We start from the raw sequence: 26,507 nt of genomic DNA, 5'->3' as shown, positions 1-26,507 counted from the left end.
TGTATATATATACCATTAGACTCTCCTCCCAGTCCCTTGGCATTTCTTCTTCTTCCCATATAGCTTTTAATAAATCCAGCATCCATTTCTCCCCCTCTGTACCTAGTGATTTGATCATTTCGATTTGGGACTCTGATGGAGCTGGACTTTACCATTCTTCATTTTACTTAATGCTCTCTTCACTTCTCTATTCTGTATCTCCATCACTGGTCCCTCCCTTTCAGTCCTTAGCTTCTTTTCCTCTCTCTCTTTTTCTCTTTTTCCTTCTTTCTTCCTTTCTCTGTCTCTTTCTCTCTCTCCTTCTCTCTGTGAGAAGTAGGAAAAGGAGAAGGGGCAGAGGGCAGGAAGGGAGGTCCCACCCCTCCCTTTCAGCCCTTAGCTTCTCTCTCTCTCTCTCTCTCTCTCTCTCTCTCTCTGTGAGAGGTAGGAAGAGGAGAAGGGGCACAGGGTCGGACGGGAGGTCCCACCCATCCCTTTCAGTCCTTAGCTTCTTTTCCTCTCTCTCTCTCTGGGAAAGGTAGGAAGAGGAGATGGGGTACAGGGCAAGAAGGGAGGATCCACCCTTCCCTTTCAGTCCTTAGCTTCTTTTCTCTCTCTCTCTCTCTCTCTCTCTCTCTCTCTCTCTCTGTGAAAGGTAGGAAGAGGGGAGATGGGGTACAGGGAGCAAGAAGGGAGGATCCACCCTTCCCTTTCAGTCCTTCTCTCTCTCTTTCTCTCTCTCTCTCTCTCTCTCTCTCTCTCTCTGTGAGAGGTAGGAACAGGAGATGGGCACAGGGCATGGTGCCCACAAAGAGCACAGTATAATACAATATAATACTCATATTGCACTGTTTCAATTCATATCTGGCAAGTAGTAATCTACTACTCTGTGTTCCCAGCCAGTCGGTGCCCTCTCTGCATTTAGTGTTCATACTGATGCCAAACGCTCTTGCTGAAGAAATATACGCATTAATTACTTCCAGTCTCTCTTTTCCCACTCCTTTGCACTGTGATTCACGAACAGCCAGCGTGGCTGGTCCGAATCCAAGGAATTTATGTTTGTGTTACATTTTACCAAGTGTATACAAGTTATGATGTGGTTACAATGACATACATTAATGATATTGATAAAAGTTTATTACACTATTAATTATGATTTTTTTTTATTATTTTCAGAAGCTCCGCTCGGATGGGTTTGGTGAGTGTTAATACATTGTTATTTCTCTTCATGAATCAAATTTTTGGAAAGGTATTTTTTTCATTAGGTTTTTTTTGTTCATTCTTTCACTCTAATTTCTTACAAAATCTTAGGTATTCCTGATGTTGTAGTTGTTTGTGATTTTTCAGTCTATTTGACTGGAGTTCTCATATTATTATTATTGTTATATTATTATAAAGAAATTTTTTATCGGATTTTACGTTTTTATTTAATGATTTACTGAAAATCGTTGCAAATGTTCAATGAAAAGAACGTCATGAAATGCGAAATATTGCGTCTTGCCCTCGTAATTAAGCCATTCGCTTTCTATCGTTTTTCACTCGTTTACTTATCACTCTCGAATTACACGGCGCTGGACGCTCCAAGAGAGACCTCTAGCGAGGGTAAAAAAAGTTTCGTGAAGGCGCGTCTTGGCAATAATTTCCAATTCCACTTATTTTCCTTTTAACTCCAACCGCAAATGTTTCACAACATAGTGAAAAGGCCAGTCGCTGACTTTGCCGAAATTATTACTCCATTCTGAAAGATATAAAGGCACCTGGTCTTTATGTATCTATATTTTTATATGGTATTTATTTGCTGCGGGGTACAAACTCCGAAAACACTGCACAGGGGTATGTCACCATATTCATGTTTTGAATTGATTACATCAGGCCAATCACTGATAAGGGATCTGAAGTGTGAGGTTGAATTCCAATTACATGACTTCAGGAACCCTCTCTCCCCAAGATAAGTTAGGGCATGGGTACTGGTTCTTGAAAGTAATTGTATTGCCTGCGCAACGCGTTGCTTCTGTTGCTCACCTACACATTAATTTAATTGATTTGATATCCCAAACCGTATTCCGGCTTATTAGCATTAATCATTTCACGATGACTCAGATCTGAAACTATATATTTCTCATTTCCTAAATAAAATCCAGTCAGGTAGATTATTCAATTCTCATAGCTTTATTAGGTAGGGACATACCCCTCAGACCGGATTTCTTGAAGAAAATTCCATTTCAAGACGATCAATACCCTGGTAGTCAGCAAGGAAACACTAAAAAAAAAAAAAATGATCGTAAGAGAAAAATGCGGAAAAATGAAGAAATCTACCGAGTTATCATACCGTATTTAACTTGCCGAGAAAAGTTAGGACAGAAAAAAGCATTGATCTTTCAGGAGTTGGGAGCGACGAGTTAAGGAATTATTTTTTGGAGAGAGAAATTTTTTTTTCTTCGACTGCAGCGAAGGAGGGAGGTCTTGTTCGTCTCTCGAGGAGGAGAGCTGTATGCGGTTGGTATATTTGATGACACTTGGCCTGTGTTTGCCCTTTTAAGTAGGACCCTAGGATGTACGTGTATAATTATGCTTTGTTCGTAGCAAACAGAGAAAGTTTTTTAGTAAGATGTGGAGAGAGAGGTCTTCGTTGGAGGATGACCCTTTGATATTTTCAATTGAGACCGTATTAGGAGCCAGGTATAACACCAAGACTTACATAGAAGGACTGATTAATGATAGTAGAGATGATGCAAAAAATCGCAATGGAAACACTCAGGCGTAACATCACAATTCTGACTCCTCAAGAAAGGTTGCATATAGAGAAATCAATCCACACCTCTTAGTTCATGATATCTATTCTGTTAGGCATAATGTTTCCGAATTAGACAGAGTCTCATTCACTAGGTTCAGAATTGCATCTCACTCTCTGGCCGTGGAAGTGGGTAGGTGGGGTAAGAGGGGGAGAGGCCGTCTGCCGTTGGAGGAGCGGTTGTGTACCTGTGGAGCCATTCAAACAGAAGTACACGTAACGCAAGTATGCTCAAGGACACAACATATCAGAGATACCTATAATTTATCTAACATGAGGGATATATTTTAAATCAGCGAACCCTGGCGGAGCAATGTAAGATTATTAGCTTAGTCCTCTATGAGTATTTATGAATGTGAGGTGAAAAGGAAAATGAGAATAAAAATAGCTTTTGAGTATGATTTTGCATATAAATGTCAAATTTTGTTCTTAATTTTGTTTGCCATATGATAATTCTTTGTTTTTGTTTTATTGTTGTATGGGATAGAAACCTGTTGTTCTTACTTTTATGTATGTAATATTTTGTATTGCCAAGTGTAGTGTTGTGTCTTTTGTTGGACCAAATATAAATAATTACTGTAAATATGAGCTATGTATAATTGTTGTGGTCAATAAAATATCTAATCTAATCTAATCTATGTCTCCCCTTCACTAAGACGATGAAAGTCAAGTGCTAAGTTAAGTATACCTTAGTTTTACCAGACCACTGAGCTGATTAACAGCTCTCCTAGGGCTGGCCCGAAGGATTAGACTTATTTTACGTGGCTAAGAACTAATTCTAGCGAAAATGAATTTCTATCGCCAGAAATAAATTCCTCTAACTCTTCATCAGCCGGCCGGGGGAATTGAACTCCGGCCCATCGAGTGACAGTCTGAAGCTCAACCGACTCAGCCAACGAAGGGCTAGTCAAGTGCTAATAGCGTAATATGAAGACAGAGCGATAATTGAAGGATTGGGTCGTTAGACCATGAGCGGCTGAACAAAGAAAGGAAAAACATTAGCACGAGGAAGAGGGCAACTGTCAATCAAATTGATTAACAGCTGCTGGAGTGCTGCTCGCCGAGAGAGTTGTGCCTGTATCTGGTATTTGGCTGGGATGTAGGACTATGGCAGCCACATTTGCGGGATGATTTTGAGGTCCGAAGTGAAGAGGCGGGGGCGGGGTGGCGGGGATTTGGGGTGCTGGAGGCAGGGGTGTGGCCGTTGGCTAGGGGTTAGTTGTCTCTTTGCAAGGAAACGGTATCGCTTTCACGTGTTGTTCTGTCCTTTTGTCCGTGTTCCTTTTGGTGTCAATTGCAGGGCTGTAGGTGCAGGTTCTGGTATCGGTCTCGATGGGTTTATCCATTCTTTAAACTGTGGAAAGGGAGACAGTCTGGCACTGCATCGTTGCACCAAGCATGATGTGGTTCTGAACAGTTGTGGCACTTTAGTGGAGCTGGTTCTCCTTAAAATTTTCCAGACACTCCATGGTTTCGTGCCTTGCTGCACATTATAAAAATTGCAAAGCCTTTGCAACGGCCCTGGTGGTGGCCATCAGGGAGGCAACGGAAGCACCTGAGAAGCTCTGGAGTACATTTTTCTGTAGGGAAATTTTCCCATATTCCGCGCAATACTTTGCTTGGAAGTGGTCCTCTGTAGGTGACAAGAATTTGTGTAGGTGTTTAGTCTTTGGGTTCACATCCCCGATAGTCGATGATGTAAGGGAGTAACTTCAGCAGAGGCTCCAAAGGGAGCGCTATCAGTTGGGAATGGATCATGTCATTGTTGAATTTTCCATTGGGATATTATAGCTGAAAATCAGGAGGTCCGTTGTTGCTCGATCTTCGGTGCTGCTGCGAATCCTCCTCCATGATTTGGTCTTGCTGTAATTTAGTGCAAGGTAGCGCTCGAAATTTCGGCTGGAGGAGTGGGTATTCATCCGTGTCAGAGAATGGAGGGGTAGGGGATGAGCGTTGAGGGGGAAGAGGGCAAGGAGGAGGAAGGGAAGAATTTTAGGAAGAGAAAAAGGAGAAGGTGGGGAAATGGATTGGGAAGAAGGTTGAAAGCTTTCAGATGTTGCCTGCTTATTTCATGTGCTCTTCTTCGCTGCTGGAGACGAGCCTCGTCGGTATAACAACAAGTAGGCGGGGTCTTTTCTTTCTGGCACTCTGAAGATCTTCAGCACTGTCAACAATCAGTGAATACACAGAATACCCAGGTAAACAGCAGTAAAGTTGCGAGTGCTTAAGCCATGAACTGCTCAAAACAGCTATAGACGTAACTACCGGGGACGTGGTGTTGTCTACTGTATACAAGGTGTGGCTAAGCGTTGAACTCCTTTACAGCAAGTGACGTATCAAGCAGAGCACTGAGAGCTTTCTCTCTCTCTCTCTCTCTCTCTCTCTCTCTCTCGTAGCGTTAAAGGTATAGCGCCTTCGGCGTATATTTGAATTACCTAGTTTTCAGTACCGGAACTGCACGAGGGGAAACTTCATTTATTCTTTTCCTGTAAATCCAGTATACTTCTTTTGGCTTAAGCAATTAATTAAATACTTAGTTGTTAGTCGAATGTTGTAGGTTGCAGCTGGAATGGAGAGTGAAATTAAGAGAATCAGAGAGATAGAGAAAAACAACAGGCTTAAATAACCTGTAATTCGACGTAACATAAATCGTATTATAATTCTAGTCCTACCTTTGTAAAATCATTTATAAGATATTCGCATTCTGTCTCTCTCTAGTTTGCAATTTATAATCAGCTAAACAATCAGTGAACTAACTTAGTATTCGCCTTAATATGCTTTTTCTCTGTAGAATTTGCCTTAATATGCGTTTTTGTCTAGAATTTGCCTTAATATGTTTTTTTCTCTGTAGAATTTGCCTTAATATGCTTTTTTCTCTGTAGAATTTGCTTTGATATGCTTTTCCTCTGTAGAATTTGCTTTAATATGCTTTTTCTCTGTAGAATTTGCCTTAATATGCTTTTACCTCTGTAGAATTTGCCTTAATATGCTTTTTTCTCTGTAGAATTGTCTTTAATATGCTTTTTCTCTGTAGAATTTGCCTTAATATGCTTTTTTCTCTAGAATTTGCTTTAATATGCTTATCATCTGTAGACTTTGCCCTAATATGCTTTTTCTCTGCAGATCTTTTCACATTACTTTTTCAGTAGCCAGCTATCAGCCGCTCTGTTGATCTGTTGACAGTTGGGTGATTGCTTCTGCCTTCCGTGTGCTAACTGTCACATTGGAGTCTCTCTCTCTCTCGCTTTCCCTCTCTTTCTGTCCTTTTTGTTTCTCATCTGCGTGGATTCTGATATCCCTTTTGATCAGTTCACCGAAATGTAGTCCAGATCTCCGTCTGAGTGAAATATCTCCCCTCCCAAGAAGGTAATTTAATCATATAATCTGTGAATCGTAAATCGTAGGGTTTGATGAGTTTTCTTCTCTGTTAATCTTAGTTCCAGTTCGAATCTTAGAAAATTTATTTATGAATGAAGGATTATAAGGTATCTGGCGTCATGGAGTGAGACACAGAAAGTGTGTGCGTTTTTTTTTTTAAGCGTAACAGAGATTCTAGATCTTAGTGAAACTTGACAAGAGAGGATTTGTATTTGGGTAAGGTTAGAATGCATGAATATCCAAGTAATCATTATATTATATATATATATATATATATATATATATATATATATATATATATATATATATACATTTTATATATATTAATATATATATGTATATATTATATTTATATGTATATATTATATTTATATGTAGATATATATGTATGTGTATGTATATTATGTATATATATATATATATATATATATATATATATATATATATATATATATATATATATATATATATATATATATATATATATATAATATATATATATATATATATATATATATATAGTGCATAGTAGGGATGGGTGGGTTTACATGAGTTTTCTGTGAATATTAATGGGAAACCCTGAATAATAAATTTAATTTAAAAAAATACATCAGGATGCTTGCAAAGTTTGTCGAGTCCAGAGCAAAAATGGATTGTTTAGCCAAGATCCCCTTAAGCCAGCTTTAATTAAATATAAAACACGGGACGATGTATCGAATCAAAATGACATTAAAATGTTTGTTGGAATAGGAGGCAAAATGTATTGTCCAACCAGGTCACCTTTAGTAGTTAAATTTAATTAAATGGAATAACACAGGGGAAAAGCAGTAGCTTCCTCGTCTCGCAAGCATTAATTTATGGAGATTAGAGCCTCTGTATCCACCACTCCTGGAGGGAGCAATGTACGTTTAAGGGTTAATTATTATCCTTGCCTTTGATAAGTGTGTACAGAAACATAATGAGTCCTGAGGCGGAGTTATTACATGATGAATGTTGGTGTAATAATAATTATATCGTAAATTATATCGGGAATTCTTGAACGTATCATGTAAATAATATGAAAACATAATTACCATTTTTGGTATCGGCTACGTTATTACAGTCAACCGTTTATAATGCCGAAGAGATCGCTGGTTATAAACAGAGAATGTTTAAAGTTATATTTAAGATGTTAAATACGAAAATAACACGCTCATATTATTTACACGTGTAGTATTAAGTGTCCATGTTTTTCTAGAGTGTTGTTCTAATTTACAGTAACCCAGGTCTGGAGTTATATTCGGTCAATGAATTACGAATAATTTATAAGGGTTTTACATGACGTTGATAGTTTGTTATTGCGTGCTTAGAGGCACCGAAACGAAAAAAGAAATTAAAGCAGTGGCTTACGGCGACAATGACGTCAGGGCAAGAAACCTTTATTTAAGGATGTATTGTAAGATACTACTTTGTACTGTAGGCTTTCAATAGTCCTTTGTCAATTTTCCACGAAGCATTCATTAAAAATATGAAAAAACAACTGATTATTATATATGTATACATACACATACATACTGTACATACAAACACACACATATATATACATACATCATATAGAGAGAGTTATATATATATATTTATATATATATATATATATATATATATATATATATATATATATATATATATATAAACAGTATGGAAACTCTTGTCGGAGTAGTGATTTCTTCTATGTAAAAAAGCTTTCACCTATCTTTGATGTAAAAAAACTATCATAAATTAAGACATGAAATTTTTATTGTTGTACTCCACCATTTACATCTTAGTATTTTGTAACATTATATTTATTTTTCTTTTACACTTTGGGGGCGGATAGGAGGATGAAATCAGTCTCTCGCAGAGATCAGTGTTGACGGATTTGCAACTTTGATCCATTCAGGATGACACATCAACGCTCTGCAATTGCTGCTTATGAGGTACATCCCATCCACACATCTTTTAACAAAAGCCTCCCTTTCTTCAGGTGTGCCCAATGGCTTCTTTTGGTGCCTCAGTTAAAAAAGTCTCTTATCACTTGGATAGTCTTAACCGTTCCCAAGGAGCTGGATGCATTACAGAATACGAAGGGTGAGCATGCCTCCCAAACACTAAGGGCTCTCTGACCCACTTTAATGGCCTACCAGTCCCTTTTGTGCTGCGGTACATGGTTTCTCTGCCTGGTACTTGGCAACAATGCGCTGCACTGTTTTTGGGTTCACATCAGTTTGCTAACAATATTTTAGTTTGTAAGCCTAATTTGTGACACTCAATCATTATTTCAAACGAAGTATAAACCCAGGCATTATACAGACACTGCAATTGGCCTTTACTGGAAAAAATTCACGTGAAGTAAAATTTGGCAGCAACTCAAGAGAATTACAGTTCCAAACGACATTAGATACGGAGAGAATTTCACGTACGCCTACGAAGAAAGAGATAACGAGTTGAAACTAGCAAATTATTGGCTCAACGATTATTTTTGGAAATATGAGGTATGTCGGTTTTTTGAAGAAACTATTAGAAAATAACTCGACAAGACTTTTTACATATGTGTGTGTATATATGTATATATATATATATATATATATATATATATATATATATATATATATATTATTATTATTACTAAAATGATGAACCTTTTGAAATTCAAAATTGTCTCTCTTTCTTGTCCTTCCATTCATCTCCACCTTCCAAGTAGGTCTATTCCAACTCTTCTGGTGCCCGCAATAGAAGCCCAGTTAAAGCTATCACGTACTTTTCTCTTATGCATTGTTCGAAGGACATGTCCAAACCATCTCCATCTCCCTTTCTTCATTGTATCACCTATATTTGGAACTTTCGTAATTTCATCTATCACATTATTTCTAACTTTCTTGCCGTCGGACTCATAGTATTCTTCTTATTGTTTTATTCTCGAATTAACAAATTCTTTTAGATATAGTTTCAATGACATGTCACGATCCATATCCATTTACATTTGTGTGTGTGTGTGTATATGTATATATATATATATATATATATATATATATATATATATATACAGTATATATATATATGTATATATATATATATATATATATATATATATATATATATATATATATATATATATATATATATATATATTATAAAAGGACTCACTCAAACTGTATGGTATCTAATGGAGTATTTATTCAGAAAAAGTTACAAGTTTTCTTGGACAAACAGTCCACATTCAACTAACACAGAACAATTGTGTACGTGATAAAGTTAATATATATGTATATATATATATATATATATATATATATATATATATATATATGATTATTTATATATATATATATATATATATATATAATTTGCACACAATGAATTTTGCCTACACAATTCGTCAACAATGTAGAGAGCGTCTACGCTCAGAGCTAAGGGGATAAAAACCAGCAAAGCCTTGAAGTATTATTGTAATTTACTGAAGTCCTCTGACAATGGAAAAGTCTGCATAACGTTCGAATAGCATCTGATATTCGATAAACTTGGTGCGTTGGAGGAGGTCATTTTCATATCGTACCCATTTATCTCACGAAGAAAAACAGAACAAAGAATATCAAAATAAAATGCTTCTATTTCCCCCGGTGGTGTCATTTCTCTTCCAGAGAATTGCTGATGGTCTTTGTCAAGTTTGAATATTTCAGTAATTGAATTTCCTCCGTTGTTGTGGTTGCAATACCTCATTGCAAGAGAATGTTTTGCTGATAATCTAGAATTTACTGTGCTTATCTTTTGATATTCAGCACAATGCTCGGTCTGAATGTGAATAAATCACGAAACCATTCTTTGTTGAAGCTTTTACAAAAGAATTTCGTGGTTCATTTAAACATCACAAAGTAGTCTTGTTCTACAGACTGATCCTTTATTACTATAATTTTGTATACTTTGAATTATTTTGAAGCTATTTTTTTTATTGCATTTTCTCTTCTTTTGTCACTGGAGACATCAAAAAGCAACCTTTGATTAATTCAGAATAACAGAAAATGAAAATTTATGACAGCACGGCATTGTTATGTCTTGCTGTCATAATTTGTATGACACTGAAAGCATTGTTTAGTTAAGATCGGCCGCTGTTTTGAAATGAAAACCGGTAAACACCCTGTGATACACATTTCCCTCATATATATAAAGTATATTGTTAACTGAAAGCAAAAACCCAAAGATAATTCAGACTGCAATTGTTTAAAGGATATATCTTTGATGTTTATTTTTACAATTTGTATTGTTGTCCGACAGAGTACTTTTATAGGTCTTGATATTATGCGTTTGAGAATGCTTTTGGAAGCCACTATTGATGAATAAAGAGGTTAATTGATAGGCCGAAAAATGGAAAGACACTGGGAGTTGTTGGTATTACAATTGATTTGTTGTGGTGTGGTGATGCACTCGTAATTGAGTTGCGGATCAGGATATGTAAGGTATATGTGGCTGATGGAAAAGTTCCGAAGTTTCTTAGGCGCAATCGATATTATGAGCCGCGCTGGCAGACGCACGATTAAGGCTAACTTTACCCTTAAATAAAATAAAAACTACTGCGGCTAGAGGGGGGCAATTTGGTATGTTTGATGATTGGAGGGTGAATGATCAACATAACAATTTGCAGCCCGCTAGCCTCAGTAGTTTTTAAGATCTGAAAATGTGAACAAAGATGAGGTTGTGAGGGGAGAATAAAAGCAATATATTTTAACTGAGTTTGGGCAAAAGTATTTCAGCAGATGACGGCAGAGGGAGAGAAGAGGCGAGTCCCTGAAGAGTTGAAACAAGGAAACTGGCAGGGTGTGGGCAAAACACGAGAGAGGAAACTTGAAGTAGTCATTGGAAATCAGGGTTCATTTGTACGGAGGACTTGTTGAGTCAGCTATCCTCTGTGGAAGAGAGACGCCGTTGGTTGGCATTAAAAGGATGAGTACCAAAGCTGTAGAAATGAATGGTTCCCTTAGAATATATAGCATAGGTAGAATTCAAAGGGTCGGAAATATGGAGACGTAGATGTGGTGAAAGGCGTAGCTCAGTGAAGAGATGGGTTAATGCTCTGAGATGCTTTGCTCATGCGGAAAGCTTGAAGTAGAAAAAAAAGCTTTAGAAAACAAGGGCTTCAGTAACCAAGAGGCGCGAGGGTATGTACCATGTACAAGATGCAGGTGAATGACAGTCTGTGCTGGGATTTCGACTCACTGCTCGAGTCTCCAGCATGAAGCTGCTGATAGTGTGATGTTTTCTGTACAGGGATATATATATATATATATATATATATATATATATATATATATATATATATATATATATATATATATATATATATATACACGTGTGTGTCTGGTGGTTATGTATGTACATTTGTATGTATGTGTGTGCAATTTGCTTCTTTCCAGTTAGATTGGGTGGTTCCAGCTGATACTGACCTCGTTTTGCAATACGTACTTTGTAATTAGGCTGTAATCTCAAAGCTATTTTTCTCTCTAGTGGTGACATAGCAAACCCACTAACTGCCTGGTGCCTAAGTAAATGATTCGAAAGCTCAGCAGAAGGATGCTTGAATTCAATGGAGACTGTCTAAATCAAATCTACTTTTTCTAGGAATAGAGCTATGACCCCTTCGCCATTATAAAGTTATAAAACGTTGATACAATATTGTACCTTTACTCTCCCTTGAAATTACTTTACACAAAAACCGAAGAAAAAAGCGGAAATCAAATATGTTCACGTCTGAGGGGAATAAAAAATCCTGGAAGGCGAAGTGCTCTCGTAACCGGACCGTCAGAGACCGCACGAAAAAATCTCACGTTCCAGAGAACCTTATCTCTTTAGGTCTCACGAAGTCAGTCAGCGCTTAGAGCCAGATTCAGCCTGTGGTGTTCAATGCATGATCTGAATTTCATCCTAGAGTCAGGAATGAACGGGCGAAAACTATTCTGCGGCGTGTTCCGCCTTTCTTTTCATGCCTCGTCGAGGCAGTAATGTTGAATAAGCTTCCTTGCTGCAGGAACGGCAGCATGCATTGCGTTTTCATGTCCTGATGCACGTCATGCGAAGCGAACACCCGCAGGTCCAAGATCCCCGAAATATCATACGATCCTTCCAGAGACTGAGATGGAGCCACAACAGTGTTTGAAAGGCTGTTCGGGAAACGGGAAAAGAGAGAGAAAAAAATTGAAGGTTAATTGATGGGGAGGTAATGAAAGATTTTATTCTTTTCAGGAAGTCCCTGAGCAACACGTTTATTTCTTTTAGAAACCAATAAATGCAGTCTAAAAACATGTATTAGGTACAATACAGCAAATGTAATTATTTTACCTCTTACTACATCAAATGGAAGATATGCAGACAAATAATTTCTTTATATACTTAGACAAACTAACACATGCATAACTATGGAACATATAGACACATGTACTTTTTTTACTGTGTAAGTGCAGAATGGTTAGTTTATAATTAGGTTATTATTTAGATTGAAAAAAGTCACTGACAAAGATAAATGTACAGGTTGGATCTTCAAAATGTGATAAGTACAAGAAACCAGAGAGCTTGAACAAAGTATATGAACTGCATATTACCTTCTTAAAATATGAATGTCGTTGTACTCATGGTTGGAGCATCAGATTCTACGATAACCTCAAAAGTACACATGGATAAGATAGAATTCTTCAACGTGATCTCATTTTTGAAAACGTAAAGTAACCACTTTCAAAGTGAAATTAAAAACATTTCAGGGCAACGTTCGAGTTCTTCGACGCCTTGACTGGACTTGAACTACGACATTGCGAAGTCCGGGCAGCATTTTCCCGAGATGTAACCGAGTACCGGGACCTTTCGCTGAAAAAAACGGGACGCCATATCTTAAAAACTATCCATAGAATTTTCCCGAAATTAATTTCATTATGTTTCCCACTCCCAAGTTAATAGCACCATGCAGAGCTGCTAATCTAACCTAAACCTAACCCAACCTAGGAGCATGGCGAAAAAACCGGGGCTGGTGCAGTACTAGCATACATCTCAGGAATTTGCATCCGGGCAACACCAACTGAGCGAAAACTCGACAGGAAGTTGTGGAAGCAACAAGAAACTTGAAAAAACTGAAATGTTTGTAATACAAGAGATTGCGCGAGTAATACAGAGTTTTGGAAATTTAAACAAGAAAATCAGCAATGCCGACTTAACAGGCTCGGCTCAGCACATTTAAAAGGAATTTAATCTCCGCTCGGCCTAAATAAATAATCATGTTTGGTACGCGTAGCTATTAATTGTAAATGCTTATGTTGTAAAAGTTTTATACTGAACATTGTTGGACTCTTTTGGTTCACAGGCTAACATTATTTAATAATACTGTAATAATGACGCAGGTTGTTGTCAAACTAAATAAATTCGATATGTAATGAAGCTCAGGGTTTCCATACTTCACGGTGAAGAGTAATAGTTGGTTACAATGAGTGTTCTGGCGTAAAGGCGACTGCGAATCGTCATTACAGTGTATGATGCCATTTTATGATGAAGAGTTTTGCAGTTTTAGCCAAATTCAAACCAAATGTGTCTTCTAGGTAAGAAGTTCATGCTTGTATAGCCCCTAGTTATTTCCAGCAAGAACATAAATAAGAGCGCAGTGAAGCCTTCATTAACTGGTACCTGGCCTGTTGAAAGATTCGCCTCTACTTTTTAAATATTTGACCTTACTGTTGACTAAACATTTTCCGTCTTCTTGTTCATTTGATATAAGAATTTTGATGCCTAAAGCGGCAGCTTTTTTTATATGTAAGATAGTCTACAGAGATACAAACGTTTCTTTGTGTGTTAAAGTGTAAGACCATGTAGCAGTTAGTTCAAAGAGAAGAGAACTTGGTGGATAGTTATGCCATTTCTTCTGTGGTATGTGATTACTTTGTTGCCCATAGGTCCCTTTCTAGCTCGAATGTATTAGATGGTATACCAAAACTGCGGATGCAGTCGACATATAACAAGAAGCCCCCAAAAATTTCCGTGAAGAAACATCTGTCCTTTTTCTTTACGAAATACTACCATACTATTTCCTTTCTCGTGAATAATTTATGCATCTTGCCCGTTCAGCCAGTCTTAAGACCTGTTAGATAACAAGGTAAAAAGGACGTAGAGAGCACGTTACGTACTAATGGTAACGTGATCAAGATGACTGGCAATTATGTAACTTTTTTTGAGAGAGAGAGAGAGAGAGAGAGAGAGAGAGAGAGAGAGAGAGAGAGAGAGAGAGAGAGAGAGAGAGATAAAACATAAGAGCTGCGTGATATTTTGGAGCGAAATTGAAAATTGTATTTATACCTTTTTTCAGCCTAGCAGAAGGATTTTCATATATAACAATAGAAATATCTGTCAAGCAATTTATTTTCTGTGACTGAAGGATAAGTTGTCAGGTGTTACTTCATAAATAAATAAACCTCAAAGCAGCATTTCCCACCAAAATTATTTACATGTTGAAATTTTGCTTCAAGAATATGACTAGCCCTTTATAATAATATAAGATCAGCTTCTGTAAAGTCACAGATAAATTTTTGCTGAGAGAGACATTAATTATAATTATAATTTTTCTACACTCCATTTTCGAAATTAACTCGACATCACATCAAAGTTTCTATTTTTTTTTTATTCTGGACAGTTTTTAGGAAATAGTAATTATGCAAGAAAAAGTCTCTACTATTGCAGTCTTTCACGTGAGGGAATTGCTCATAGACACTCCTACGAGACACGTCAAATATTTTTCTTCCTCTGACACAGTTGCAAGGTCTATTTTTCTTCCTCTGACACAGTTGCAGGGTCTATTTTTCTTCCTCTGATACAGTTGCAAGTTCCATTTTTCTTCCTCTAACACATTTGCAAGGTCTAATTTTCCTCCTCGGACACAGTTGCAAGGTCTATTTTTCTTCCAGTGACAGTAGCAAGGTCTGTTTTTCTTCCTCTGACAAAGTCGCAATCTATTTTTCTTTCTGTGACACAGTTGCAAGGTCTATTTTTCTTCCTCTGACACAGTTGCAAGGTCTGTTTTTCTTCCTCTGACACAGTTGCAAGGTCTATTTTTCTTCCTCTGACACAGTTGCAAGGTCTATTTTTCTTCCCTGACACAGTTGTAAAGGTCTATTTTTCTTCCCTGACACAGTTGCAAGGTGGTCTATTTTTCTTCCCTCAGACACAGTCGAAGGTCTATTTTTCTTCCTCAAACACAGTCGAAGGTCTGTTTTTTTCCTCCTGACACAGTTGCAAGGTCTATTTTTCTTCCTCTGACACAGTTGGTAAAGGTCTATTTTTCTTCCCTGGACACAGTTGCAAGGTCTATTTTTCTTCCTCTGACACAGTTGCTGTCTGTTTTTCTTCCCTCTGACACAGCTGTAAAGGTCTATTTTTCTTCCTCTGACACAGTTGCAAGGTCTGTTTTTCTCCCTCTGACACAGTTGCAAGGTCTATTTTTCTTCCCTGACACAGTTGCAAGGTCTATTTTTCTTCCTCTGGACACAGCTGCAAGGTCTATTTTTCCCTCTGACACAGTTGCAAGGTCTATTTTTTCTTCCTCAGACACAGTCGCAAGGTCTATTTTTTCTTCCTCAAAACACAGTCGCAAGGTCTGTTTTTTCTTCCTCTGACACAGTTGCAAGGTCTATTTTTCTTCCTCTGACACAGTTGTACAAGGTCTGTTTTTCTTCCTCTGACACAGTTGCAAGGTCTATTTTCTTCCTCTCTGACACAGTTGTATAGTCTGTTTTTCTTCCTCTGACACAGCTGCAAGGTCTATTTTTCTTCCTCAAACACAGTCGTAAGGTCTGTTTTTCTTCCCTCTGACACAGTTGCAAGGTCTATTTTTTCTTCCTCTGACACAGTTGCAAGGTCTGTTTTTCTTCCTGGACACAGTTGCAAGGTCTATTTTTCCTTCCTCTGACACAGTTGTAAAGGTCTGTTTTTTCTTCCTCTGACACAGTTGCAAGGTCTATTTTTCTTCCTCAGACACAGTTGCAAGGTCTGTTTTTCTTTCCTCTGACACAGTTGCAAGGTCTATTTTTCTTCCCTCTGACACAGTTGCAAGGTCTATTTTTCTTCCTCTGACACAGTTGCAAGGTCTATTTTTCTTCCTCTGACACAGTGTAAAGGTCTATTTTTCTTCCTCTGACACAGTTGCAAGGTCTATTTTTCTTCCTCTGACACAGTTGCAAGGTCTGTTTTTCTTCCTCTGACACAGTTGTAAGGTCTATTTTTCTTCCTCTGACACAGTTGCAAGGTCTATTTTTTCTTCCTCTGACACAGTTGGGTAAAGGTCTATTTTTTCTTCCTCTGACACAGTTGCAAGGTCTATTTTTCTTCCTCTGACACAGTTGCAAGGTCTATTTTTCTCTCCTCTGACACAGTCGCAAGATCTATTTTTCTTCCTCTGACACAGTTGCAAGGTCTATTTTTCTTCCTCTGACACAGTTGCAAAGTCTATTTTTCTTCCTCTGACACAGTTGCAAGGTCTATTTTTCTTCCTCTGACACAGTTGCAAGGTCTATTTTTCTTCCTCTGACACAGTTGCAAGGTCTATTTTTCTTCCTCTGACACAGTCGCAAGATCTATTTTTCTTCCTCTGACACAGTTGCAAGGTCTGTTTTTCTTCCTCTGACACAGTTGCAAGGTCTATTTTTCTTCCTCTGACACAGTTGCAAGGTCTATTTTTCTTCCTCTGACACAGTTGCAAGGTCTATTTTTCTTCCTCTGACACAGTTGCAAGGTCTGTTTTTCTTCCTCTGACACAGTTGCAAGGTCTATTTTTCTTCCTCTGACACAGTTGCAAGGTCTGTTTTTTCTTCTCCTCTGACACAGTTGCAAGGTCTGTTTTTTCTTCCTCTGACACAGTTGCAAGGTCTGTTTTTCTTCCTCTGACACAGTTGCAAGGTCTATTTTTTCTTCCTCTGACACAGTTGCAAGGTCTATTTTTCTTCCCTCTGACACAGTTGCAAGGTCTTTTTCTTCCTCTGACACAGTTGCAAGGTCTATTTTTCTTCCTCTGACACAGTTGCAAGGTCTATTTTTCTTCCCTCTGACACAGTTGCAAGATCTATTTTTCTTCCTCTGACACAGTTGCAAGGTCTGTTTTTCTTCTCTGACACAGTTGTAAGGTCTGTTTTTCTTCCTCTGACACAGTTGCAAGGTTCTATTTTTCTTCCTCTGACACAGTTGCAAGGTCTATTTTTCTTCCTGACACAGTTGTAAGGTCTATTTTTCTTCCTCTGACACAGTTGCAAGGTCTATTTTTTCTTCTCTGACACAGCTGTAAGGTCTGTTTTTCTCCCTCTGACACAGTTGCAAGGTCTATTTTTCTTCCTCACACAGTTGCAAGGTCTGTTTTTCTTCCCTGACACAGTTGCAAGGTCTGTTTTTCTTCCTCTGACACAGCTGCAAGGTCTATTTTTCTTTCCCTTCTGACACAGTTGCAAAGGTCTATTTTTTCTTCCTCTGACACAGTTGCAAGGTCTATTTTTCTTCCTCTGACACAGTTGCAAGGTCTATTTTTCTTCCTCTGACACAGTTGCAAGGTCTATTTTTCTTCCTCTGACACAGTTGCAAGGTCTGTTTTTCTTCCTCTGACACAGTTGCAAGGTCTGTTTTTCTTCCTCTGACACAGTTGCAAGGTCTGTTTTTCTTCCTCTGACACAGTTGCAAGGTCATCCATTCTGTGTTGTTATCCCATCCCCCCAGCACCCCCACTTTTCAGAATTGAAAGAGCCGTCCTAAAATCTCTTCCTTGGTTGGTTTGGGGGTTCTTGGGTTTCGCCAGCCACTTCCGCCATGAATACCAACTCGCTTTCTTGACCTTTCCCTGACATTCATTTCGCTCGTCCGGGTTTCGCCTTCCTTTACAGCCTTTCACCTCCGATGCTTTCGCGATTATGACCGGGAAATTGTGATGGATTCCAGTGGTTCCCGCTCACATTTCTCTCTAGTCATGCGAATGGTTTTAGCGGATGCCTAAATTATGAATTGTTATTCCACTAAAACCTGAGATTTCAGACAAACATTTGCTATCTTTCTTGGTGAAATGAAGCCTCATGTAACTTTTCTTCTTCTTTCTCTTTCTTCCTTCTCTCTCTCTCTCTCTCTCTCTCTCTCTCTTCTCTTCTCTCTCTTCTTTCAGTAATGTTGTTTTATCTTCAATTTTTTGGAAGGTTTCCATTAATTAAAGATTACTGAATCGTCGGAAATAATTTCCTCCACGCTTGCGTTCTGAAATTTTGGGTAAACTAACCGTTAAAATTGGGGATTCAGGATGCAGCAATATCGCCCCATCTCGTATGCATGGCTCTGACGAGAGAACAAGCCAATATACGTCACTTTTCATAAATCTTCGCCTAGTATGCCTCGCCTGCACGGAAATCCAGCACCCAGTCATTGTTTGCATAAAATCTACATGCAGTTCCTCGGCGACGTTTATCGCGGGACTCGGCACCAAGCAAAAAAATCAGACTCCCTCTCATGCATCGGGGAACTGTCGGGCACTTCATTCTTTTTGCACATCTCGTTGAATCTCAATAATGATTTTCTGTGACTTAAGAAACGTCGAAGTATGTCGGAGAGTACACGAGAGAGAGAGAGAGAGAGAGAGAGAGAGAGAGAGAGAGAGAGAGAGAGAGAGAGAGAGAGAGAGAACTTTATAAAATTGTAGTCCCTGCAAAGCCCGAGTGAATTCAATTTGTCTTCCAGCGAGAAGATTTAATATTTTTAGTGTCAATGCAAACAAACAGCCCAATTCATCTGGGAGGGGAGAGGGGAGCGACAATCAATACTTCGGGTAAAATTGAGAAAAACCATGATACTGCAAAAAGGAAATGAACGAAGCGAGGGGACAAATATACGTAAAATGTAAATGAACTGGGAAAATGAATAGAGAGAAAGGAAAATCATGTTAAAGGTAGGGGGAAGATAAAACAGGGTAAAAACGCGAGAAATATGTCCGAATTACTGTCATTAAGCAGAGGATAAAGGACAGGTACGTCAGGGAAGCGCCATTGTTTCACATCTCTGCTCTTAGTTCAGGTAGGCTGAGAAGTGCCAGAATGTCTAAACCTATGAAACAATCTTTCTTCTTAAGTATCGATATTGACAATCTTTCTGGTCCATGTGGCAGAGGAGTATGAAGATAAATTTCTAAAAAAAAAAAATATTCGACAAGTAAATATCCGTGGAAAGTTGTTTTTCTTATAAGTAGAAAATTAAAAACTAAATTTGACAATTAAAGACTTATAGAAAGTCCTTTTTTTCTGTTCTTATTTTCTTCTTATTCTTTTTTGTTGTGTATATTGTTTAGCTATACATTAAAAAGTTACTTGTCCTACCCATAAGTTACGGTGACTAACATCCTTAATATGTAGTTGATTTTTAAAAAATTTTTTTCGTCACTCTGCTATCCACAAGGCCCTTTCCATCATTAGTTTCTACTTGCGTGAAATCTGCGTTTACTTAGAACTTATTTTGTCTGAGTGTGTTTGTACCGATGGGGGACAACAATTAACAATTTGTTGGAAGAGAAAGAAAAAGTGATGTGGCTGGAAAACTCTGTGTAACAGAAATTCTGACCTCTAAAGGCTGTGCCGTATTTCGTGAACCCAATATATTGAAACACCAGAGGATAGCCTCCCCCCACCCTTTTTTTTTTTTGCTGAATATCAGAATAGGCTTCATTTTACAATCTGTAACGCTTAGACCTTTGCGTAGTGCGGACACCAATTCTTGTTCCTCAGTCAGTATTGTACAAGTTGTCGAAATTGTGTAGCTGGTAATATTTTCTATAGAAGTTAAGCAAAATATTTGTTGATATTTCCATTTGGTTACAAACGTTGAAGCAAACAAAAATTTAATTTTTGCTTAGGAAGCAGTTGAGAGATACCAAAAGACTACCATCATCGTGGCAGAATTGCGTTCAAGCGTTTTTCAGACAAATAATAAGTGCATAAACACTGTCTTGGAATAATGCTAATGAAATTTTATTATTAAAATCACTGCACAAAAGCTCTTCATTCCCTTGGCTAGTCTTCCATTTGCTTGTAAATCCTGCTCGGCAACCGAGAATTGCAAAGATGACTGTCTCAGATCTATAACTGTCGCATACTATACTTCCTCAGTTCTGGTTTTCTAATGTAGGGTTGTTCCCAAGACAAAGTGTTAGAGATACACAGAATATGATGCTGATCATCTTTAGCTCTCTTGATAAGGAATTTTCAGCCGTGTCATTGATTTAAGACATGAATTAGATGTAAGATAACACACACGCACACCCATATATATATATATATATATATATATATATATATATATATATATATATATATATATATATATATATATATATATGTATGTATGTGTGTGTGTGTGTGTGTTGTTTGTCTCTATTACCATATGCATTATGCATTTTCCCCAGTGTGTGTCTCTGTAAGGTATTAAACCTTCTGCTCTCAACAAGTTTTGTTGGGTGAGGTTGCATTCCAATACTCTTTTCTTTTGTTCCTACAGCCCACACTGTCGACTTGCCACCCTCTACCTAATTCACCTGTGGGATCGAAGGAATAGTCATACATTTTGAGAAGGAAAGTTAGTAAAAACGTGTAATTAGTCAGAGGCATGAAAACAAATGGGTCGCGTTTTAGAGACTTGAGGAAGACAGTTTATTTCAAAGTATGAATAAGTCACAATCCATTGGAGCCCATAGGAGATGAATGCTGTTGGAAGGGAAGGGGCTTGGTATCCAGGAAGTTTGGGTGTGTCCACGCGCTACTGTGAAGCTTTTTTGGTAGGCTAAAGTTTAAAGTAAAAATATTAATGCATTATGCGCTTGCTTCTTCACAGCTGACTCTCCGTTGAACTCATATCACTGACGGTCAGGCTCCTCGTCGTTGCATAAACCTTTGATTGTAACTTTAAGCTGGTGGTAGTACATTTTGTTTCCTATTACAATCCAGCATGTAAAAGTTATGCTTAGCCTGGTTTAACGCAGCTCTTCTAGCGTATGTTGAGTGAGATTTTGCCTTAAAATAAACTGTAAAGTGTGCGTATTTGACATTCAGGGCAGTTAACCCGAGCATTAGTCTAAAGTTTTATGAGGTCGGAGCACCAAATCATTAAATCTTTTAGAAGCTATTAGCAAGAGGAACTATTATGGGGAGAAAAACAAAAGATTACAGTGCCATTATTTTGAAATATTACCTTATTTGCCATTAGAATCCCAATTTTGGTAAAATATTAAGCTGCTAATAATGTTTTGATATCAAAATCACTGTACCCTGGGAATAATTTGCACCCAGAGGATACTATCATTTTCCACAAGTGCACCAGCGTCGACCAAGATTCGAATATTATGTTTCATATTCTTGAGTTATTAAGAGACATATTGAGCCTCTTGTAAGCACGTGACTACAGAAATATTCTGATGGAAATGGGTCTAAAGACAGTATCTAAAATCAGCTGGTTGAAATTATTTCTTGTATCTCTTGATGAATGAATATATTAAGCCAGTTGTCCTTCACCAAACCTAGAAGGCATAGGTTCGAATCCTGGTAAGGCTGTTGGTGTCCAAGTCCTGAGGGACAGTGAATTCGATGTTAATAGGATACTTGCTGTTTGGTAGATGAAGTGCGAAATATTATGTGTAATATTCTGGATGTGAAACCAAACATTTAAGATATTTATAGTTATCAGTAGCATTTTTGCCTACAAACCGAGCGATCCAGGTGTGAATCCTTGCTTAGATGAAAAGGGAGTAGAGGTAGCAACCTCATCCCTAAAGACTTGCTAAATAAATAGTTTTACTCACTTTAGACTTTAGTTTCCGAGCAATCAAGACTTCAAAACGTGTTTGCAGTCTATTTTTTTTTCTTTTTGCATAGAGCATACCAAAGCCGTTTCCGGGTAACTGTACCAATAGGCGGATAAGTTTTGATATGTTTTCTCTTTCTTTTTGAGCCTGCTGTTTTTGCTTGATGATTAAAACAGATATACAGTGACCAGTTACTATTATAGAAAGCTATTCTTTTAAACAGACGATAAAGGATTTGGAAAATATGTTTACACACTTACCCATAAATAAATAAGGTCAATGAAAGTTTCAAGCATGGTCTAAATTGAGTCAGATAAAGAATATTTCAATCTGTGTGCCTCGGAAACAGTATACAAGCATGGAATTATGTCTGATCTTATTAGCCATAACTGGGATCGTCAAATGAGCTAAAAATTATTTTCACTCGATCGCTTTACAATCACAATATCCGGTCATTCATTACTGTCCCTCATTGTCTCAATATTTAAAAAATGGAAAAGACAGAGAATACGGCGAAAAACGCCCACTTCCAGAATCAGGCAACTCAGTAATTTACCATCGACGTTGCAGGTAAAATTGCAAGGAAAAAAATCGTCTAATTTCAGGAGTCATCGTTAACCTAAACTCCAATTACCTTTTATCTGGATTCAAGGCCACTGGCTGGAAAGGTCTCGTTTCATAAAAGCAATCTATTTCCTGCTACATTTCACTCGAGCTCCGAACTGCAAGAAAATATATAAATAGATAGACGGTGAATTTTATTACAGTAATAAACGATGCAGTTTTGATGATATTAAGCATACACTTTTTATTTTATTTTATTTATTTTGTAGGCTAAATATTAGAATAACATGCTTATAATACGTAAATGAGAAAGAATCGCTGAAAAAATAAACATTAAATAAAAACGGCATTTTTCAGTGTTTATTTTACACATGAATATGAAGCGATTAAAAGCTCAGAATCATAAATTAAAGGAAAAATCTCGGTAAGGTAATAGATAGTTGCAACACTGCGTCAGCCAGCAAGAGGCGCATGCGCCTGTTGGAAATGGTTGGAGAGCGATTTTGAAACGTTACATCTTTCTTTCCCTCTGAGGACAGATGTATTTCAAAAGCAACTAGGTAAAATCATTCAGTAGCGGCACAACGTATTTCAGTTTATCCAGGAATGCAATATGAGGGTTACACATCAACAGGAAAAGTTTTTTTTGATGGGAACAAAAACACGCATCGCTAAATTTAGTTGCTAGACTCACCAACGAATGTAAAATGTTAAGAAAGATTCGTTGAACGCTGACTGCCGTGTTTCACTCGATTTGATTATACCTAACCATTACATTTCGAGAAAATAAAGGAGGTAAAGAATACTATTAGGCATGAAACAAAATAATTACATACACAGACAATAAAACAAACACTATATACATACACACACACACACATATATATATATATATATGTATATATATATATATATATATTATATATATTTATATATATACATATATATATATAGATATATTTATATATATACATATATATATATATATATATATATATATATATATATATATATATATATATATATATATATATATATATATATATATATATATGGGACGAAAATGTAGAAGGAATGAGGTTAAAAACGTGTTGAATTCGGTATCTCTCGTAGAGAGATGACGAAGTGATGGATTGTGGGTTTTAAGCAGCATTGGCGAATGAATCCTGGAACAGTTTTGGGAGCGGAGGTGAATTGGCATTTTATGAATGGTGAGACGGCGTTGGGAGATAGAGTAGAGATGAGTGGCTGAGCGTAAGGATTTGTATCTGTGTTTATGTGTGCGTGTGTGTGTGTGTGTGTGTCTGTGTGTATGCATAACTGAACTTACCCGTACAGGTGGTCATCACTGATTCAGCAATTCATCATAATTTATACATTCCTCTCAAAACCTCACCATTCACAAGACTCTTGTCACTGACTTAGAAACTGTTGCAGTGAGGAGGCAAACATATAATTATCGCGCAAACTTGAGCGTGGAAATCCCCGCTTCGTTGCTTGTGTCCTAACGTACAGCCTCGTAAAAGTCGCACTTAGCTTTGTTTACAGCTGCTCTTCAAAGCGTGCGCCCATTCGGGTCATAACTTGCAATTTAACTTGGTGAGAGTTTTGCCTTAACGTAAGCTGCTGAGAACTGTTGTGCCGTTAGGCTGAGCGTCTGTCCAAAGTTTCAAGGGAGCATCAACATAAACAGCCGTAAACGATGGGGGGGAACTCTTTGGGAAAGGTGTGTTAAGAGGTTAAAAATGGGTTGGTGTGGAGTATAAAGTTACTTGTAAGGAAGATTGAAATATTCCCGTCTCGTAATAATTTGGAAATGTGATTTAACGAAGGTAGTTTGATGTGTTGCAGTCCACTGGTAACTGAGACAGACTTTACATAGCTGTTGTTGTAGCATTTTCATGATAAGAAATAGAAATAAAAGTAAATAATGAAATGATATATAAGTGAAATATACGTTATCATCGTCCAAATGGTTCTCGCTGGAAAGAGGGCATATTTTTAGAACCCGTTTCTTCTTATTTATGTACAGTATGTGATTATCTGGCTGATGAAATTGTTAACATTAAATTATTTTTTTTTTTATGTTGCCTTTCATTCTCGTTTCATTTTTTGTTACTTGTGTGTGAGTAATTTGTTTCATCATTTACTTAGTTTTCAGGTATGTTTATAATGGACGTTACATTCCTATAATTTTCTATTACTTTTTTCCTACCATCGCATTTATGTATTTCCATTTTTTGAGTCTTGCCATAGTGTTTGAATTTTTATAACATATCTAGATTTTTATAGCTATTGCAATGGTATTTCACATCAGAAACCTTCCATGCCTATTATAACAGTTAATTCTCACTACCGAAGAGGTATGTCTAAGATACTAAAGAATTTACTAGAGGACCTCGTAGAGAAAAGTAAATAGAATAAAATGAAGGATAGACGCAAATAAGAATAAAAAAAAAACGAACAAATTAAAATTATCGCTCGTAAAACCTTACGAGAGAACAGCACTCGGATGATGCAAAATTAAATGTCTGCCAACCAACCGTCGTTAAAATTTATACCGTTTGTATTGTGATACTTTGAGCATTAACGACCCGTGATTGATGAACTGCTGACCAGAAAATGATTTGAAGCTTTTAGTTTCTGTTATTCTCTCTGCCTTTCATATTCCAGTGGCCCTGGGACTGGAATTCTGGAAGGATATGCCAATACGCGAGAGTGTCTTGAAAACATTATTATGAAAACATTTTTTGATCTAATATTTTACGGTATATTATTCTTAGAAGAGTGTTTTGCTTCTGACAGCGTGTTACCGTTCATAATTTGCAAGACGTTATAAAGCGTGAGATGAATAGTCGTGCAAGATATATGCAAGGAAATTTTATAACGGCATGGGAAAACATTATATAAATATTTTGGATTTATGAAGAGCGAAGGTGGGGGCGACCAGAGATTATTGACAGCTTTGAGAAACAGCAGTTGCTGAGAAGGTCAGAGAGAGAGAGTGAATTTTTTTTTTTTTTTTTTTTTTTTAGCAAGATTGGAAAAATCTTCACGATTTTTTTCAGCCAGACACAAGGATTTTCATATCAATAGAAGTATTTGTCGAATAACTTATTTTCTTTGATTGAAGAATCAGTTAGTTTCAAGGTATTTCTTCATAAGTAAAAGAAAATAAAAATCCGTAATCGGAGATAACTTGGTTTACTTTAAATAAAAATCATTTGTAAGTTTATGTATTTTTTCCTTTATTGACGAGTTCTTTTTTTCAGTTTTATCTAATATCTCAAAATATTAACTTTTTTAACATTAATTTTGATAACTTAACAGTATATTGATGTAAAGGATAAACATGAAGAATTAAGAAGTATCATAGAAAAATAACATAACTTATAAACTGTTTCCGGAAAGCCGCATATTTGGAAGACAGTCCACTCGAATTAGTAGATAAATATTAATATTAAAATATAAAGGTGAAAATGACATTTTCTTTTGTCCAGTATTCACAGTAATCGAATGTACTTATTGATTATTTGAAGTACATTTTAAAGAAACAATAATTGGTAAAAGCTTGCGTTCCGAGGGACCATAAGTTTTTGGTTAGTATACAAGACACTCTTATATAAGCAGAAAATAGATAGATTCACTTTCTCTTATAGTAATGCTTTTCGTATATAGTTTCACCAAATAATGAAATCTGAAAGCATTAATTCTATTAGAAATCGAGTTACTCTCCTTTTTACGCTTGCGAACAACTCTAATTTGTTTGGAATATTTTTTTTTTCGGTGACTCAAATAACAAAATGCAATCCCCGAAGAAACTGGTTTTGTTTTTCCTGCAAATAGGAAATGAATCTCTTTGCGCGCTGACTCTCCCCTCTGGGTACAAATAAGTCGCAGATTCTCTTGTTAGTCGCTGTTTTTGTATCCAGGAATGAGGATTAACGTGTTCAC

General features: G+C 37.0%; 1 protein-coding gene across 1 annotated transcript in view; it reads left to right on the top strand.

Annotated features, from left to right (window-relative positions):
* The window catches only part of LOC136833313 (uncharacterized), a 531,995-nt gene that overhangs the window by 217,575 nt on the left and 287,913 nt on the right, over positions 1-26,507 (top strand). Inside the window, exon 2 of the transcript XR_010851416.1 lies at positions 1,156-1,177. The gene's annotated coding sequence lies outside the window, so the exon portion shown is untranslated. The remainder of the gene's footprint in view (positions 1-1,155; positions 1,178-26,507) is intronic.

This window comes from Macrobrachium rosenbergii, chromosome 51, assembly GCF_040412425.1.
Source record: "Macrobrachium rosenbergii isolate ZJJX-2024 chromosome 51, ASM4041242v1, whole genome shotgun sequence".
Classification (NCBI taxonomy): Eukaryota; Metazoa; Arthropoda; class Malacostraca; order Decapoda; family Palaemonidae; genus Macrobrachium; species Macrobrachium rosenbergii.
Note: the sequence above shows the minus strand (reverse complement) of the source record. Positions and strands in the feature narration are given on the sequence as shown.